Genomic DNA, 19,299 nt, shown 5'->3' on the forward strand with positions numbered 1-19,299 from the left:
GTCAAAATACATGTTTTTCACGAAGACACATCGAAACCGGGTCAAATACATCTTTGTATTGTGAATATCATTCTCTTCATACTTATCCATATTATATATATATAATATATATATATATTATATATAATTATATATATATATAATATGTATTTTTATATATATATAAATATATATATTATTACTTATATATACTATAACATATAATAATATAATTATTTTAAATATATATAATATAATACACACACACCACACACCACACACACACCCCACACACACACACACACACACACAACCCCACACACACACACACACCACACACACACACACACACGCGCGCGCGGCGCGTGCATCGGACTCAAGACTGGCACGAGGGCAATCTGGTTAAAGGGGTTTCAGTCACCGGCTGGCGTGTTGTTCCCTTGGGCAAACAACTCGATTGCCTACCTAGCCACTGGGTGATTACTATATTAATAATATGAATGATTACCTAAAAAAGGTAACACGGCACTCTCCCTGGAAAGGAACTGGGGACCCTACCACTTTATTCACTCCAAGAGCATCACAACATGAAAACTACAATTAAGTATCATGCTGTGACCACGGCAGCTCAAACATGAACCTACCGAAAAAAAAAAAAAAAAAAAAAAAAATACATATAATATATATATATATATATATATATATATATATATATTATATATATATATATTTTATATAAAATATATACATATATATATATACATATATATATATATATATATATATATATATATATATATATATTATATATATCTATATAATATTATATAATATATATATATAATATATTACTATATATATTATTAATTCATATATATAGAATATATATATATATATAATTAATATATTTTATATATATATCAAACACACACACACACACACACACACGTGCACACACGCACACACATGCATGCGCACACACACGCACGCACGCACATGTATAATACTAATATTAAAAAAAAAAAAAAATCATAAAAGTTGAAAATTCTGCTCAAATTGGAACTTTATATTCTGAAATGTTACATAATCTGCATGTCTCAGGGTTTTCTTACACAAGGATATATGTTACACACTGAAAACAGCAACAAGCATTTGCTTAATTCTTCACTTATTCCTATACTTCAGAAGGTAATTATCTGCCTTTCCTTAATGTGAAAGTATCTTCCTAAAACTTACCTCCATTATATTTACTGCACATTAAAAAATCTTTGATACTTTAAACTAACTTTAACATTCTGAAAATGCAATGTTCACTGTAGCACTGTTTTGTGAAATGTCTCTGTACACAGATGTCTCCAGAAGCATTTAGCCACAAAGGAGTCAATTAGCAGACCTTGTGACCTCACCTGATTTCACCTTTCCTTGAGTTTGCAGGAAAGACGTATTTTTTTACTTATGCTATCAATTCAGGTGCTGATTTTTATTATTTTTTATTATTATTATTATTATTATTATTATTATTATTATTATTATTATTATTATTATTATATTATTATTATTATTATTATTAGAGTCATTATAATGTTACTGACATTACTAAAAGCAATATAAGATACTAGAAAAAAAAAGAAAATCCTAGAAAAGGGTAAACAGGTGAGATAGGGAGTACTCGTACTTGGCCCATTGGGACATTGTACTTGTGGAGCCATTATGTGTAAAGACAATAAACTAAGCTCAAAGTGGCCATGGCATGTATGCACATGCCATCCCTAACAGCTTCAGGTTAAAATTGTTTTAGTACTGATATATACTTATGAAAAATACATATCATAAGTTTAACTCAGTACTGTAAAGCAGAAAAAAACTACAAGCAACTCAAGTGTTAACAGCTGTTTTCCACTAAAGAAACAAAACAGAGAAATTTCCATTATTGTTAATAATATGACACACTTCTTTCTGAGGAGCCTTGAGGCTTAGCCACCATTCACCTGCAAGAGTTATCTCAACAAAGCACTAAGTAAATAAGGTAAACAAAGTGGAAAGCATAATTTTTTCATTACTTCAACATACATGAACAACCTATCCTCAGATCACTATCATTCCTGATACTGGGCAATCATAATTTATCTCCTGCACTTCTACACAGATGCAGGGAACAAGTCAAGATATTTCTGTATGTCCACCCCAGGTACAGAAGCTATATAATCTTGATGAAACTTTTATCTCTATAATAGTCATATACAGTGCCTTTTTGTTGGAGCTCAACAATAGTTACATATATAACAAATACAGAATACAAACCAGATTTTTCAAAATATAAAGTATAATAGACATTGTAGCTAAGACTTGCCCTCAGTATGCATTAGAAAGAAAGTACTTTGTTAACAATCTTACAGTACATAACATGAGACCATCCCTAAATATTAACCCACTCCAAATTAAGCCACTGACAGGCACAGTCAGTCATACCAGTGATACATTAAAAGTACAAGAAACTGTTCTCCTCAATGTCTACAATTCTAGCTGCAGCATATATGACTTTAAATGAAAATAAAAAGATGTACCTCTTCAATAGCATAGACAGCCATACATGGGAATGAGTGTTTATTACACAATACAGAGGCAGGCTCAACTGTTCTTGCATGGATAACTGCCACCCAGGATATGGGTGTTCAGTGCTTTATGACAAGAATAGATGAAATCCAGAATGAATAGGTAAAGGAGAGGAAACAAACTTATTTGATCATATTAGTTATCTAAATGGATATAGCACATGAAATATTTTTTTCCATAAAAACATACCTAAATATATTAAAATGATGGAAATATGCTGCTCCAAAAATTATAATTTTAAATAGAAACTATCATGAAATACTTCAATTCAGTTAACCCAATTAGCACGGGTGGCAAAACTACAATACCATGCCCATTGAATCAAAAGTTCATCTATTATCTTTACACACAGATGGCTCTGCAAGTCACCAAGGAGTCAGCTATTAGTCTTATTTATCTTATAGAAGATGGATGGTTGCACATCTTCTATTTGTGGTTACTGGTGTCTTATCTGTTTTGGGGAGTGTTTGTTGTGGGTGTGAGTACCCACAGGTATGGCTGGGTGCTGAAGTAAGTCGGAGATCAATGGGGGAGCCGGCAGGCTCCCCGGTCGGCTAAGGACTGGGCAGTCCTTGTGGTGCTGCTGCTGTTGTCTGATTCTGCTGGAGGATCGGGGAATGCTGATCTCGTTTTTCGGCTCTGCGCTGGTAAGCGCGCAGGGAACGAGGGGAGCCAGCTGTCAATGAGCGCAGACATGGCTGTGGACCTGTGTGACCCAACCTGGGTAACTACACTGAACTCCAGGTTGCGGGGTCGTGCTGCTACAATCTCACCTGTTTACCCTTTTCCTTTGAAAGCTTTATTTCAATTATTTTATTATCTTTGATGTTATTAATATTTTAATAATCTAATAATCATAATATCAATAAGAATGATAATCTGATAATATAATATCAATAAGAATGATAACAATGTCAATATAAATGTTATTAGAAAGAAAAACAATTTTTTCCGCAAATCAAGGAATGGGGAAATCGGGTGTGGTCACTAGGGCCAACTGATTGACTGCTTGGTGGCTGAGCACACATGGAACCATCTGTAAGTAAGAAAACTCACAAATATCTAAAGGGGACAGTACATAAACTCACAGACATTGGGTTAAAAAATATGGAAAGTAACATTTTTTTTTTATAAAGGCACAAACACACTCACACTCACACATGCATGCACACATATTGTAAAATTTTATATCAACATGCACAATATATTAATATCTCAGGTTATCTTTATAATAAAAAAATGTATTATCATATCTATACAAAGTCATATTCTTCTCTTAAATACATAATATGGGCTGAATGTCAAAAATGGGAGCCAAAATTTTTATCAAGGTAAAATAGAGAAGTCTGTCTTTTCTGATATAAAAAATTTAAAAGTTCCATTGCATACTTTATCTTATATAATTGAATGCTGTGAAATATATCTCATTTATAACTGAGAATCTCGTTGAATTAATATACTTCCAATGAATATTGTGGGTATCCTATCTTATAATCTCAAGTAAAATAATAAGTATAATTTCTGAAGATAAAAATAAAGAAATACTATTCAAAAGTGTACTAGATTTTGTACCCTTGTACCAAATCTAAATATCACAAAGTTCATCAATAACCACAGACAGAACAACTGCAAAGCTATATGTGCCCAATTTATTGTTTACTCTTTATAAAAAAAAAAAAAAAAAAAAAATCTTATCTATGATGTTCTCAAACATTCTAAAATGGTTGGTAATACTTCAGTCTCCCTATAAGCCACAATTCCTCCTGCATTGCTCCATTGTAAGCTGGCTTTTGGTGAATCAACATTTGGCTTGTGGTATTTTATCTGAATACTTTTCAACATATCTTCCGATATATGCTGAAATGCAGAAAAGTAATATCATTAATGCATTAATCAGTGAGGGTAAATCATTATCAGTACTGAAATACCGATTGCTTATGAACATCAAATATGTCCAAGTGACATGCATAAAATCAACCACAAAGTAATTTCTGTTTTGTTATATTTAGAAAAATTTTAATACCTATTACGTACATTATCTTCAGCAGAGCTTAATAACTGTCTGTAGACAACTACACCACCTCCCAAGGCTTGCAGCAAACCATGAGGTGCTGCTGTGTCCCACCGGAAAGTTGAACCCTAACAGATAAGCAATGATTTTTTGTATCATATATGTGTTAACTAAAATTTCATATATGAAACAATTTACCAAAGAAAATCTAAAAACATAAAACTTACTTTGGAGCAAACATATGCTACCACCTGTCCAAGTGCAACAACAAGAAGTTTGTATCCAGCACCAGAAGCATAAACAATGTCAAACTTCTTTCCAAGCATTTCCTGTACTTTTACATCTTCACTGGACGACATCACTATTACTGGACGAGTAGCATCAGAGGCAAGTTTATGGCTCTGCATATTATGGACTCTAACATCATTATAACTGACACTCCAGTAAATTTGCCCATGCCAACTGAAAAGCAACAATGCATTTGAAAATCAAAATATTAAATACCCTTATATCACTCTATTCATCCTAGGCCATCTTAATTAATATATATTATGATGATTTTCAAGAGAAAAATATCATAATACTACAAATTATAACACATGGAGCACATGAAATATAAGTAAAGTCATGAAAATAAAATCATTAATCATATCAATCAAGAGTAAATATTTGTTAAGGAATATAAAGTGTAGAGAAATGTAACAACTTCAAACAACTGGTTATGCTCAGACCAGAACATTTAATTTAGAAAGTATGTATTATTTCTTAGGAAAGAAGGATACATACCTTTGGTTTTCTTCATCATACACAGCAAAGGGATGATTAACACCCCTCCTAGTATTTCACCAGTAAAGCGGTCATAAAAACCAATGAGGATAGTCACACTGGAAGTCCACTGCTGTATATGCTTCCATTTAGCTTTCCAATTTCACCTCTAACATATTCACCAGTGGAATCTGAAATAAAAACTGGTTTCATATATCAGCTTAATATTTCACCACCTATACTTTTTATCCCTTGATGATCCTCAAATCAGTTTAATACTTATAATGTTTTGAAATAAATTCTTTAAATACTGTTAGGTAATGCAGTATACTTGATTATTATTTCAAATATTCAATAACTAGTTCATATACACATAGTTGTAGATGTCTTGCAATAAAAATATCTTTATGATAAAATTCAGTTACTTTAAGATGTTATAAAAACACATTCAAAGTTCTAACCTATATATTTGTTCTAAAGGTGCACAGCAGAGCTATATGCAGATCTAGTCTTCTTTTGATACTAGTGTATAGTTTATTAATAACAATAATCAACTATCATCATCAAAATAGACTCAGAAGTCAGCAAATACCCCTTCCAAAGAGAGATACACACTGCCTTTCTCCCTTTCAAACAGACTGACTTTTGTGGATGAAAAAGCAACACCCATTCCCTTTACAAAGACTATTCACAAAATGCAAAGAAAACTGCTTGCCTCTGATTACTAACCTCTGAGTAACTAGAAATTCAAAAAGTAAGACATGGGTTATTTTAGCCCCTTGACTATGAAATACTCAGAAAAAAGGTCATCAAGGTTTATAATTAATCATGAGGCTGTCACTGGCCCAATATTCTAAACGAGGGAGGAGACAATTCTTAAAGTTCAATAGAAATCTCCACAGACCAAAAGTTCCTCCAAACTAGTCTTCAGGCTTACGGAGGAATTACTGGTAGATGCATGACCAATCCTGCATCCTGGATTAACAAAATCCAGCAATGGGATTGGCCAGGTCACCACAATCAAAATAATGGAGAACAACAAAGATTGTATTTGCCCCTGTTTCTGAAAGTACTCTATGTTCAATGGTCCTAATGCATAGATGACACTTTATAGTACCTACCTATCAGACATACCACATATTTTGTATGTAATACATTCACAACTGTTTATCTTTTTGTATTAAGATGAATGTCCAATGAAGAGCCATTAGTCTAAAAGTCTGGTAATGTTCATATAAACTTTTCTGTTTTATAATTCTATCCATTGAAAGTATCCCACACTGTATTAAACCTGAGTAGTTTCAAATCTATGTATCTGTCAGTAATATGGTCAACTTACAATAGGATCAATCCATATACCCAAGTTATCCAGAGGTATCTTGGGTATTTTGGCAGCTAATGTTGAGTCAGGTTTTACAATAACAGCTGTATGAACAACAGCTGCCAATAGTTCTGCTGCTTCTTTGTTGCCATCTAAAACCTGCAATTAATTAAAATCACACAAATCTTTATCAATTAATAATGAAAATAAAGTAATGAAAGGTCTTATAAACACTTCCTCTAGAGCTCTTATTCTTGACAATCCTATCACACTGGCCTAATATTCTACATGCTGTAATAGGCACACTTACAAGCAAAAAATGTAATATATAATCCCCAAGTTCTTGATTCATGTTTAAGAATTTAAGGATTTTTAGGCGGGTCTTTTAAAAAAGGAAAAGAATATCCTTATAAAACCCAAAAATGAAAATTCTTTCCACCTTCTAAAAGAAGTGTACCGGTCTTTTTCTTTTTTGCAAAAAATCTGGCAAAAACCCCCGCCCCCCAAGAGTTTTTGTAAATTCAGCACTCTCTTCCCCAGAAAAGTTCCCCAAAGTGAGGGAATCTGTAGTTTTAAAAAGCAAAATTACAACTTTTTTAAAAAAAATACATTCTTTTGGGAAAATTTTTTACATACAAAGATATGAAAATTTAGTAAAAAAAAAGTAAAAAATAGTCTAATGATTTACTAATTTTTTTCTTATTTAAATTTTTCCCAATAATTAAAATTTACACTCATCATGTTAAATGTAAATTTTGGAAGAATTGTTGTAGATCTATGTTTTTTTCCCCTAAAAAAAACAAAAGAAAGCCAAAACTTTCCCATATCTGGGGGAATTCCCTTTGCTTGGGGGGAGATGTATAAAGGGAGTGGGAACACCCCTTTGTCTCAAAAAAAACCACAAGCCTATTTAAGCAAAAAGAAAAGGGAAAACCAGACCTCTGAGTTTCCCTTTAAATGGAAAATTGGGGGATGTAATATATATAAAACCCCACTAGGAATTTTTTTTTTTTCATTTTATTTTTTTTTTTTCCCTAGAACTGGACACTTGTGCCCTTCCCTTCAAAAAAATGTGAAAAAATTTCTAAAATTTTTTTAAAGTTTTTTCAAACAACCAAGTCCCCCCCCTATCTTCCCAAAACGCATTTTTCACTTTGAATTACTTTATATTAAACCCAACCATTTGTGCAACATGATGCCTGAGAGCTTTTTGGATAACACATCGCCAGGGCCCTTAAAGGTTTTGTGAAAACCTTTAAATTTTTTTCGTTTTCCCCTTTTTTTCCCTACAAAACAAAAAAAAAATTTTTTTGGCTCTCTCCGTTTGTCCTTGAAATTTACCAGCTTTTTTTAGAAAAATTAAAAAGGGTTTCAAAACCCCTTTTTTGCCCTAAAAATTTTTAAAAAAAAAAATTTATCCCAAAATGATCAAACAATCATATAGTATACTGTCACATTTAAAACCAAATTGCCATCCTAAAAAAACTTTCCCACTGATGAATGTTTAAAATACAGCATTTTTAAACATAAATTATATATAAAGGCGGGAAAAAAGGGAGTAAATACATTTTTATTTTTACTACCACGACCTGATAAATAACAAATCTTTTGGGTTTCAATTTTTTCCCTTTTAAAAGCCCTTTGCTAAGTCTGAATAAAAAGAAGCCCCCCAAATTTTAATCCTCTGCAACTCCACAAAGAAATTTGAGTGGTATTGTGCTATGTAAATCATTTAAAAATCAAATTTCAAATTTTTACTGAAAATTATTTGTCTTATATCCATCTTTCATTTCCTTTGTAATTAAAAATTATAAAATCAAGTTTAGGCAATACTGAAATTTCCTTTTCAATTCAGTATGTAAACACAAATTTCCACTCTTGGTCCAATACTTTTTTTTTTGATCAGAATGGACTTTTTACAAACAAAAGATTAAAAATGAACATATTTACTACAAAAAATTTTATTATCTGGAAAATTTCCCTTTGGGGACCCCCCAACCTTTTAAAACTGAATTTCCCCAAAAAAATTTCATGAAAAAAAAGACTTAAAGATTTGGGGCCCCTAAAAAATAAAAGGGAAAAAATGGGTATATTCTGGCCTCTGGAAAAAATAAAAGATAAAAATTCTTATTATTCTTGGGCTTGGAAAAATTTAATTTGGGTAACCCGGGTTTTTAATATTTTTCTAAATTGCTCAAGCTGTCAATGGCCCGATAAAATAAAAGAAGAAATGGGAACTTACTCCCTTTCTTAATATTTTTAATTTGTTTTTTCCCCCTGCAAAAACTTTCAGCTACATATCTATGTGAAAGACATTGTATGAAAAATTTTCCAAAATGGGACAAGCAATTTTGTTTAAAAAAATCAAAATCTGAGGGCCCAATTTTTCCCCCCGACAAGTAAACCAAAATATAAAAAATTTTAAAAGCTTTTAGTTTAAAAAACCCAAAGAGTTATACAGAAAGAGGTTTTTTATGCGGGGTCCTGGACCCCTTCAAGTCCAGAGATTTAGTTTCAGGGGTCAATGATAAAAATTTTAAAAATTTTCTTTTTGCATAAAGGAGTCTTTTCCTTTTAAAATTTAATAACCATTGGGATCCCAATACTTATGAAAAATAAAATTCAAAAAAATAAAGTACATAATAACCCTTGCATGCCAAAATTGAGGTTTTTGGGGGAATATTTCTGGGGGGAAAGGGGAAAACATTTGCTTTCATCAGCTTCCCTTAAAAGGGGTTTACTGATATAGGGAAATTTGCAGTAATGGGTTCTTTTTTCTATCCCGATTTTTTTCAGGTAAAAGGGAACCCAAAACCTTTTCCAAAGGGCTATAATTTTTTTTCCAAAACGGGTTTTTTTCCCCTAACCCTTTTCTGAAGAGGGAAAATTCAGCAAGGGCAAAAAACTGTCACCAGGGACTCAAAAACAAATATCCAAAGTACCCCCCTGACAAACAAATCCCCCGGTTAGTAAAAACCCTTTCCCCATCAGGGGGGTTTTTAGTAAGTAATTTGTTAATACTTTTTATTAAAATTGGGGTATAATTTCTTATACTTTTCCCTAATCATACCTTTTCTATTACTGGGTCTCAGGGAAATTTTAATGCCCTGTATTTTAATAATAAAAAATATTAATTTTTATATATATGTATTTTTTATATATATATTATTTAGATTATAAATATATATTATATATTTATTTATATATATACTAAAATAATATATATATTTTATATATATAAAATTATATATAGAAAATATGTATTTTAAAGTATATATGTATATATGTTATATGACATATTAAAATATGTATATGTATATATGTAATTTTGTATATAAAGTTATATATTAACTTTGGAAATATATTATTATATATATATAATGATATTTTTTATATATTTAATATTTTTTATAATAGGGGATAAACAAACATGAAAATTTTAAAAGACTTTTAGAGGGTGGGTGAAAAAACCCTATTTAGCATAAAACTTTATTAAAAAGCCAAAAAAAAAGGCTTTCTCCCCTAAATTTAAAAGCCTCCCCAAACTGGTTGGTGGGCCCAAATTTTGGACTACAGCCTTTCCCAAATTTTTAAATTTGGTTTAAATATTTAAATGCTTCATTTCCCTTCCACCCCATGTATTTTTCTAGGTGCCTTTGATTTTTCTTTAATGAGAACCCAAGTATAAAGTTAAAAAAACAAGGAAGAAAAAAAATCACCAGGGCGGGTGTGATCAAAGTACCATTTATTTAAAAAGGACTGCTCCCTATTAATTAAGTAATTAAAAAACTTATAAGAATATATAGGGGGGGGTTTACAAAACCCCTATTTTTGCAAAAAACAAATGGTGGATGTTTTTTTTGACCACTGCCAGTATGGAAAATAAGAGAGCACGGGATTGTTTTAGCATAAAAACCATGGTTTTTAAAAACAACCTCAATTTTTTGCAGATAATTTTCATCCGAACAACAGTATTGCTTTTATTTTTTAAGGGTTGTTTTTACTGTATAGCTTTTATTTGACATTTTTGCATTTTGGGGATTTTGCATTTTGCAACCTTTTAAGGGGGGATTTTCGTCCATCATGCCCAAATAATTCCCCAGTTTAAAAACAGAAACCCAAAGATTATCCTTCTGTCCCAAATTTTAAAGTCTTTACTGCGAAATCAGGTCTTACAAACTACTAAAACCAGATGATCACCCAAAGGGAAAAAAATAGTGCATACAATTTTATTTCCTGGCCCCGGGTTGCCTTTTTCAAAAAATTTACCCACGGTTTTGGGGAAATTTCTACCTGTAACATTTTGTGACAATCTTATAAGGGGGATGGCCACACCCTCCCCCCAATTCCCTTTTTTATAAATAAAAAGGAGGAGAAGGGGTTACTGACAGATGTTTTTGAATATTTGGGAAACCTCGAAATGGATGATAAAGCCCTGGTATCAAAATAAAAAAGATGGGGTGGCTCAGTCCCGAAAAGCCCCGAGGTGGTGGGGCAAAAACCAAACCCCGGGAGATAATCTCCCTTATTATCCCCTTTAAAAAATTATGGGAAAATTAAAAAAACTTCTATTTCCTTTTTTTATTTTAATCACAGCTCTGAGAAACAAAAGAAGTAGGGGAAATTCATGCCCGGGGAAACCCAAATTTTATTTTATTTTATCTGTTTGATTTTTTGGATTTTGGGGAATTTCAAAAACTGCAAAAAATTTTTTTTTGGTAAAACAAATTACCAAATTAAAAAAGGCCCTTTTTTGTACTAGATTTATTTTTTTTAAAATTGCATGGTTTTTTTCTAAAATTTTTACTATACTCAAAAAAATTGTCCAGCCTACATACCCTTTCAATCAATATTCCCTTTCCACTGTTCCCCTCCCCCTTTAATCCGGGAAACGGGTTTCCCCCCCACTTGAAAGGGAATTTTTTATACATTGCGGGGCTACAGGATCATTTTAAGAATGCACTGCAAGTTTTCCAACCCCTTTAATTTACAACGCAATTTAATTTACCCCCTTAAAACCCCTTTCTCCAAAACACCCTTTTCAGATTTCCCCCGGCGCCTGCGGAAGCTAACTAAGCCGTAAAGTAAAAAAAATTTTCCCCGTAGCCTTCCGCGGGTCCGGGAGCGGGACTTTTACCCCTGAGATTTGTTTTTTGGTTTTTCCTCCGCCGCAACATCACTGACTGCAGCCAAAAAAAAAAATAAAATCGTGGCAGTTAAAATTCCCCCTTAAAATTTTATTTTAAAAAAATATTTATTACAAAAAAATTTCATTTAAAAATTAAATTAAATTTCAAGGGAAATTTGCTTGATGAAAAATTTAAAAACCCTACTTTTTTACCGACAGTTTTTAGCGGACGGCAGCTTAACGCCCGTGTGATTGGTTTTTCCCTTTTAGGGATTTTAAAAAAAGGGTTTGCGGCGGGGGTAACCCTGGGGCCTTCTTTTTGGGATTTTTTAATGTTGGGCTTTGCGTTTTGGGGCTTTAAAAACTGTTAAAGGCCCTTTAAATAAAACTAGGGCCCAAAGCTGTAAGTTTATAGGTTCTTTTGTAGAGGGGTTTTTTAAAATACTATTTTTATACAAAAGAAAAAAATCTATTTTATGGAGCAAATAAGACGTTTTCTGTGGCCCGTCACCCGTCAGGGCTTTTTTAAGGGAAATGGCAAAATTTTAAGAGAGGCTTTTTGTTAAAAAAAAACCCTTAAACGCGTTGCTATGATTTAAAAGGAAATGTAAATGAAAATTTAATGTCCATAAATATACACATGGAAAATTTCAAAAAATTTTGTTTTATAAAATCAACATTGACAAAGAAAAAAGGGAAATTTTTAACACTTTTTATAAAGGGTATTGGAACCGAGATTTAATTAGCATAAGTAAATTTCCCTTTTTTGCAAGCTTTGTTGGTTTTAGTTTTTTCTTTAGCGGGTTTGCCCACCTTTTAAAAAGGGTTTTTACAGGAAAAAATTTGGGCCCGGGAAAAATTGAAAATGTTTTTGTGAATGATAATCCCGGAAATTTATTTTTTTTAAAAAAGTAATGGGTATCTTTACAAAAAAAAGGGCATTTTTTTAAACTTTTGGTAAAAGATGTCCCAAATTTAAAATAAAGGTACAAGATGCAGTAGAGAATTAATAAAAAAAAGATTTTGCTCCCAAATTTTTTGCGTAAATTAAACCTGGATAATTGGGTTAAAAAAGTGACTACGCTGTTTTCAGACCGTCACTTTTTACTTTAGCCAAAAAGCCTTTGGGGGTTTTTTTGGAATTTACCCAAAACTGTTTTTTAACCCCCCACAAATACCCCCCCCACATACCCCACCACCCACACCTACACACACACACACACACCCTACCCCCACCCCACACACCCCAAAACCACACACACCCCCACACCCAAAACACACACACACACACACACACACACCCCAAAAAATTTCACACACAAATACATACATACCCCACATAATACACAACCAAAACACCACATACCACACACAACCCTCCACCCCACCATAAAACACATACACCCACCCCCATACAACACACACACACACAACACCCAAAACAAAAACCCCCACAACACAACCCACCCCCCAAAAACCCCAAAAACACACACACACAAAAACCCACACACACACCACCACACAAACACAACAACCCACACACACACACCACACAACACAACACACCACAAACACACACACAACACACAAAACATACACACACACATACCCCAAAACCAAACACACAACACACACACATAATACATTACATCATACAACATCCCAACCCAAACCACACAACACCCACACACACATACACACACACATAACCAAAACAACTACACACACACCAAACACCCCCCACACACACACACACACACACACACACAAAATTATATATAATATATTATATATATATATATATATATTATATATATATAATACATCACACACGGTGTGTGTGTTTTTTTGTATATTCCCTATTTTTTAATGTTATACTGAATAAGGCCGCGGTCCCGAAGGTTGAGCGCGGCCCAAAGAGCCAAGGGCATCTGAGTTTTAAAGGGTTCGAGTACGGGCGGGCTTTGTTCCCTTGGCAGGAATTTCCCCCGATTCCCTCCCCAGCCACGGGGTGGCCAAGCCAGCCCAAGTCATGGGCCCAAGCCCAGATAAAAAGGAGAATGTTTACCTAAAAAGGTAACACCGGCACTCTCCGTGGAAAGGAAATGGGGACCCACCAGTATCCTCCAAGAGCAACACAACATGAAAACTCAATTTGTATCTTTCCCCGGCGGGTCAGGGCATTTTCCCCGGGGTTAAAGGGGCCCCCCCAAATTAACTTTTAATTTTTATAAAATATTATTTTAAAAAAAATTTTGGTTGGGATAATAGTTATATAAATTTTTTTAAAAGGAAAATAAATTTTTATGATATTAGGTTTATTTTAAGATTATTTTTTAAATTTTGTATAAAATATAATAAATTTTTAAATGAGTAAAAGAAAATTTTATTTTTGGGGGAAAATTTTTTAAGAATTTTTTTAGGAAAGAAACTTTAGTAAATGAGGGGAAAAGATCGATTGTATATTATGAGAATTTTATTATGTTTTTATTTTTTTTTGGTATTTTTTTATTTATTTTTTATTTTTCCTTTTTATGTTGTGGAAAATTTTTTAATTTGTATTTATGCTTTTTATATTTTTTTTGTTGAAAGTAGGGAAAATAATATTTATATATATAAATTTATTTTTTTAGGGATTTAAAAAAAAAATTTATTTTAATTTTTTAATTTTTAAATTTTTTTTGGGGGGGGGGAAAAAAAATTTATTTTAAAATTTTTGTTTTTTTAAATTTTTTTCCTTTATATTTTTTTCCCTACCCGAAATTGGGTCATTTCCCCCAAAAGGGGGTCAAATGTAAAAAAAATAATCAATAACTAATATATATTTTTATATTTGTTTCATTTAAAGAGGCAATTTTCTTGTTCTTTAAACATGGTCAGAATAATTCCCAGTTTTTGCACCAGCCTGGCAAGTACTTTTTACCCAAGTAAGAATCGAATGATGTCTTCCAGTCCTCCCTATTGGGGGAGGTTGATGTAGAGAATCCCCAAATTTTACCTGAGAGTAAGGCCAAGTCTACCTGATGAAAAAGAAGAAATGAGGATGAAAGTTTTTTTTGCAAATCATCCCTGCCCTTGCTCTTTTATTCATTCTTTATCTTTCCCCCCCCCCCCCCCTCTCTTCATCTCTTTTTACCCCCCCCCGTGTGCTTGCAGAAACTTTTGACCTGTGTTCAAACGCTCGCTCCCAGTGGATGGTAACCCTGGCCTTTCCCTTGCACACAGGAATTTCTTTGGGAAAGGGAAAAATGAAGGGACAGTATGTCACACCAAGAAATCCATTGAAAATTAGAATAAAAACCCCAAACCTTTAAACCTTTTCTCCCTCCCCCCTCCCCTCTCTCTTCTCCCCTCCCCCTCTTCTTTTCTCTCTCTCTCTCTCTCTCCTCTCTCTCTCTCCCTCCCTCCTTCCCCCCCCCCCCTCCCCTCTCCTCCCCCCCTCCCACTCCTCCCCAAAATTTTACTAGGACTCCCAAAGGAATAAAAAAAGGGGGAAAAGGTCTGAGGTATTTTTTTGGAATATCAATCTCTTTTGAATTAAAACTAGGATTGGGGCGGGGAATAAAAAGTTTACAGAACCTTGTAACCCACGGCTGATCTAGAGTATAAATGGGTTTCCCTTTTTTTTAGGATAAAAGGTTGATTTTTTTGGGCAACCAAAAACATCACCTTAAAAGCTCCTGCTTCCTCAAAAAACTTTCAAGAATAGCACCCAAAAGGCATTACAAAAAATCAGTCAAAAGTAAGTTTTTTGCCCGAAAGATTATATTAAAAAAAAGAAAATTTAGAAATATTAAAACCCAAAAGCCCCCAGGGGTGGGGATGTATACACCTGCTATGCCCACGTGAGTTTAGGGTTTAAAATTTAAATTTTACACCTAGATGGTACATAAGTTTTTAATAGAGGGGGGCATTACCCTTTTTTGTAGTGATTTTTCTCTTTATGTAGTAATTGGAATGGGGGGTGAGTTCCCAGTTAGGCGGTTGTAGATGAAAATGGGGGTTTAAAGGGGGAGCCAGAGAGGGGTCCCCAGTCGCCCGTCCTTGCTGCGGTGTTTGCTGAGGTATTGGAGGATCGTGGGGTTGGGTGATCTCCATTCTGATTTTGTTCGGGGGCTTTTCAGCTAATTTGGGAACCCAGGGGAGCCTGCGGTTTTTAAACCCGAAAAGTAGCGGGTGGTTTTGGTTTAAAACCCGCAGGTCTTGGGGGTAGGTTGTGAAAAGTGCCTGCTGGTGAGAGAGTCAGAGGGAAATGTTAGGCTTGGCCTGACCCAACCTGGGAAGTAGTGGAGTTTAATTATTTCAGGTTGCAGGTCAGGCCGCTACAGCTACTCCCCTTAGCCAAGCGAACAATTTAAAACCATGACTGAAATTTGGGTCACCAGTGGGGGCTTGGCAGTCAGTCACAAGAAGCGCCTGCTGGTGAGAGAGCAAGATGAGGCTATTGGCCCTGGTGTGACTAAACCCGGAAAAAGTGGAGGGATTTGTCCATTTCCCGGTCGGGGTTGTACAATGCTAATTTAAACCTGGGGCCAATTACTAGTACCAGCTATCACACCTTTTCCCCTTTTTCCTTTTACTTTTTGATTTTATTTTTTTTTATTTATTTTTTTATTTATTCTTTTTCCCCCCCCCAGTGGTGAGGGGTTTGTCGTAGCTTTTTTTGCTAAATATAAGTCTATGGTAATAATAACAGCACTGATATTGATAGCTTAAAAAAAAAAATAAAAGGAAAAGGGTTGAAATCAGGTTTGAAAAACAAGGTTTTAAATAATTGATTTTTTGGGGCCCTTAAGCCCTGTGGAGCCATCTTTTGGGGAAAAGGGCATTTCAAAAACCCAAAGGGGACTACATTGAACGTAAATTTTCCTGGGGGCATGGATTTAAAATTTCCCCAAATTCACATATGAAGTAGGGTTTCCCCCCACAAATAAGGCCCATACTCTGGGGAAATTTTATAAAAGGAAATTAAATTTTCTTTTTAAACCAGTGGGGATGTTGATCTGCAGTTTGTATTTAAATTGTTAATTTTGTGTTTACACAATTTACCCCCATGATTTTTTAAAATGTATTGTATAAGTTTTATGAAGATATCTAGGTAATGAATTGCTTATTTACACACAAAAATGGCTTGATTATGAATTGAAAAGTAGTTTTTCAATGCTATGCATAATAGAGGGTTGATTGCAATATAGCATTTTAGAACCCCTTTACTGGGTTTTTTCATTTCAGGTTCACATTTTTTTTAAAAACTATGGACCAAATACAAAACCCGAAAGAATTTTTTAAGGATTTTACCTTAGGATAGGAAGGTTTTGTAAATGGACAAAATTTTTTACTGGTTTACTTATGGAGCCCCCAAAAATCAGGGAAAAATTTTTCTGTACAGGGGAAAAAACTTTATATAAGGGAAAAAAAAATTTGGGGTTTTTCATAAAAAATGGGATTATTTATTTATTTATTTTTTTCCCCCACTAAAAAAAAAAAGTTTGGTATTTAAAAGATTGAAAATTTTTTTTAAACCATAATACTAAAGTTTTGGGAAAAGGGTTTGGGTGGGGAAAACAGTACAAAGGAAATTGCTAAGCCCTTTTTTTTAAACATCAAACTTTTTTTCAGATTTTTAAAGCATCAAAAACAACTAGCAAGAAAGGGGGATCATAATTTTAGTTTTTGTGTTCTCACATTTAGCTAGATGGAATTCACATAAAGAATATTTTTTTAACATAGAGGAAATTTAAATTAACAAATTTTTTTTTTTGGACTCTTTTGGGGACACCTAATGAGGGTGGTATTTACCTGTTTTCCTTTTGGGGACTTTTCAACACCCGTGGGGGAGCAGCCAAAAATGAACCCAATGACCTCAAACCCCCTACTTTTGTGGGGTGTTGGTCTTTAAAAAAAATGATATTAGAAAAGGGAAAAAGAGAAAAAAAGAAAAATCTTCAAGATAACTTCAGATCTAGGGTTTAACTTTTTCAGTCAACAATGGTTTGATTATTATGCAGACACTTTTGGCTGGGATTGAAAAATGGTTATAATTAATGGATAATTTTTATCTGTATCCAAATTTTCCAAAAGGGAAAATTCCCGTTAGAGGTCTTAGAATTAAAATTAATCCAAAATTTTTTTTTTTGTTTTTTTTTGTTTTTTTTTTTTATTATTATTTATTATTATTAATATTAAAAATGTTTAGGCAAAATTTTATTTTGGGTAATGAGGGATAATTTATAAATTTTTTTAGATTTTTTCAAAAAAATTTTTTTGGGGACTGTTCTCTTAAACCTCAATCCATCAACAGCCCGTGGGGCATTAGTAGAGGGAAGATTCAAAATTTTTATTTAAAAAAACCCTTTTCACAATTTGTTGCAAAATTTAAAATTTTCCCAAACCCAAAATTTTATTTTTGGCTTGAAAAACATATTTGAAGAATAAAATTTGTTTTCGATTGCCTTTGGGTTTGAAACAAAAATTTTATCTGCTAATTTTCATTGTTCCTATATTAAAGTTTCCTGCTTTCTCCGTTTCATCTGGCATTGATAACCGTTGTCAAGAATACAGCTTTGAGTTGGAAAACCGGGGAAAATCTTTTTGGGGTTTTTTTTTTTATTTTTAATTTTTTAAATCAATTTTTTAAAAAAACCAACATGAAAAAAGAATAAAGTAACCCCTAATGTGGGAGAAAATAGGGAAAAGGCCATTTTCATAAAAAAAAAGGGAAGGGAAATTTTTTTTGAAAAACTGTTCTTTTTTTTGTTGATTACCATTTAAAATTTAAGTAGTGGTATTGAACATTTTAATTTTTTAAAAGGGAGAAAATTTTAAAGTGTGATTTTTTAATAGGGTTACGGAAGTGGAGTCCAAGTGCGGGAGGCATGGGAAAATTTTGGAAATTGGGCGCCCAAAAACCCTTTACCTTTTCTAAACCCGACTAAAAACCCTAATTTCTCGTTTACATTGCATTTTCACAATTTAAACTGATAGGGTGGGATGCTCAAATCCTCGTTTCAAGGTTTCAATGTAATTCTTGTTTTTAAAATTAAAAGAAATTTTTTTCCCCGCCTTTCATATCATGGTGGGCATAAAATATTTTGGGGAATTGTGTACGTATTTTTTGGTTTTCTGTGGACCTTTCTGGGCGAACGGGGAGGAAAGACCCTGGAAGTCTACCGACTAAAAGGGGGCAGGAAAAATTAAAATTCCTCCTTTCTTGGCTAAGTCGGTATTTAGGGTTTAGGTATGGTACCTGATAGCTACTTAATTTAGTGTGTAGTATGTGTAGTGACAAGGAATTTCGAAAACCATAGAAATTTTTTTAGGCTATTAATATTATGCTTTTACAGTGTTCTAATAAAATTTTTGTGATCAGACCTTTCATAGCCCCCTAAAATATAGAATTGGTCCAGTCCGGCTTCATATCAATTTGCCATTTATAAAGTTACATAGTGATAGTTGGGTGTTTCAATGGCTTCATTTACAAAA

The 19,299-nt window shown here is 33.2% G+C and overlaps 1 pseudogene; it reads right to left on the minus strand.

Moving 5' to 3' along the window:
• Positions 1-3,561: 3,561 nt before the first annotated feature.
• On the minus strand, positions 3,562-7,041 carry LOC119580637 (annotated as a pseudogene).
• Positions 7,042-19,299: the final 12,258 nt, after the last annotated feature.

Source organism: Penaeus monodon, chromosome 14 (assembly GCF_015228065.2).
Source record: "Penaeus monodon isolate SGIC_2016 chromosome 14, NSTDA_Pmon_1, whole genome shotgun sequence".
Taxonomy (NCBI): domain Eukaryota; kingdom Metazoa; phylum Arthropoda; class Malacostraca; order Decapoda; family Penaeidae; genus Penaeus; species Penaeus monodon.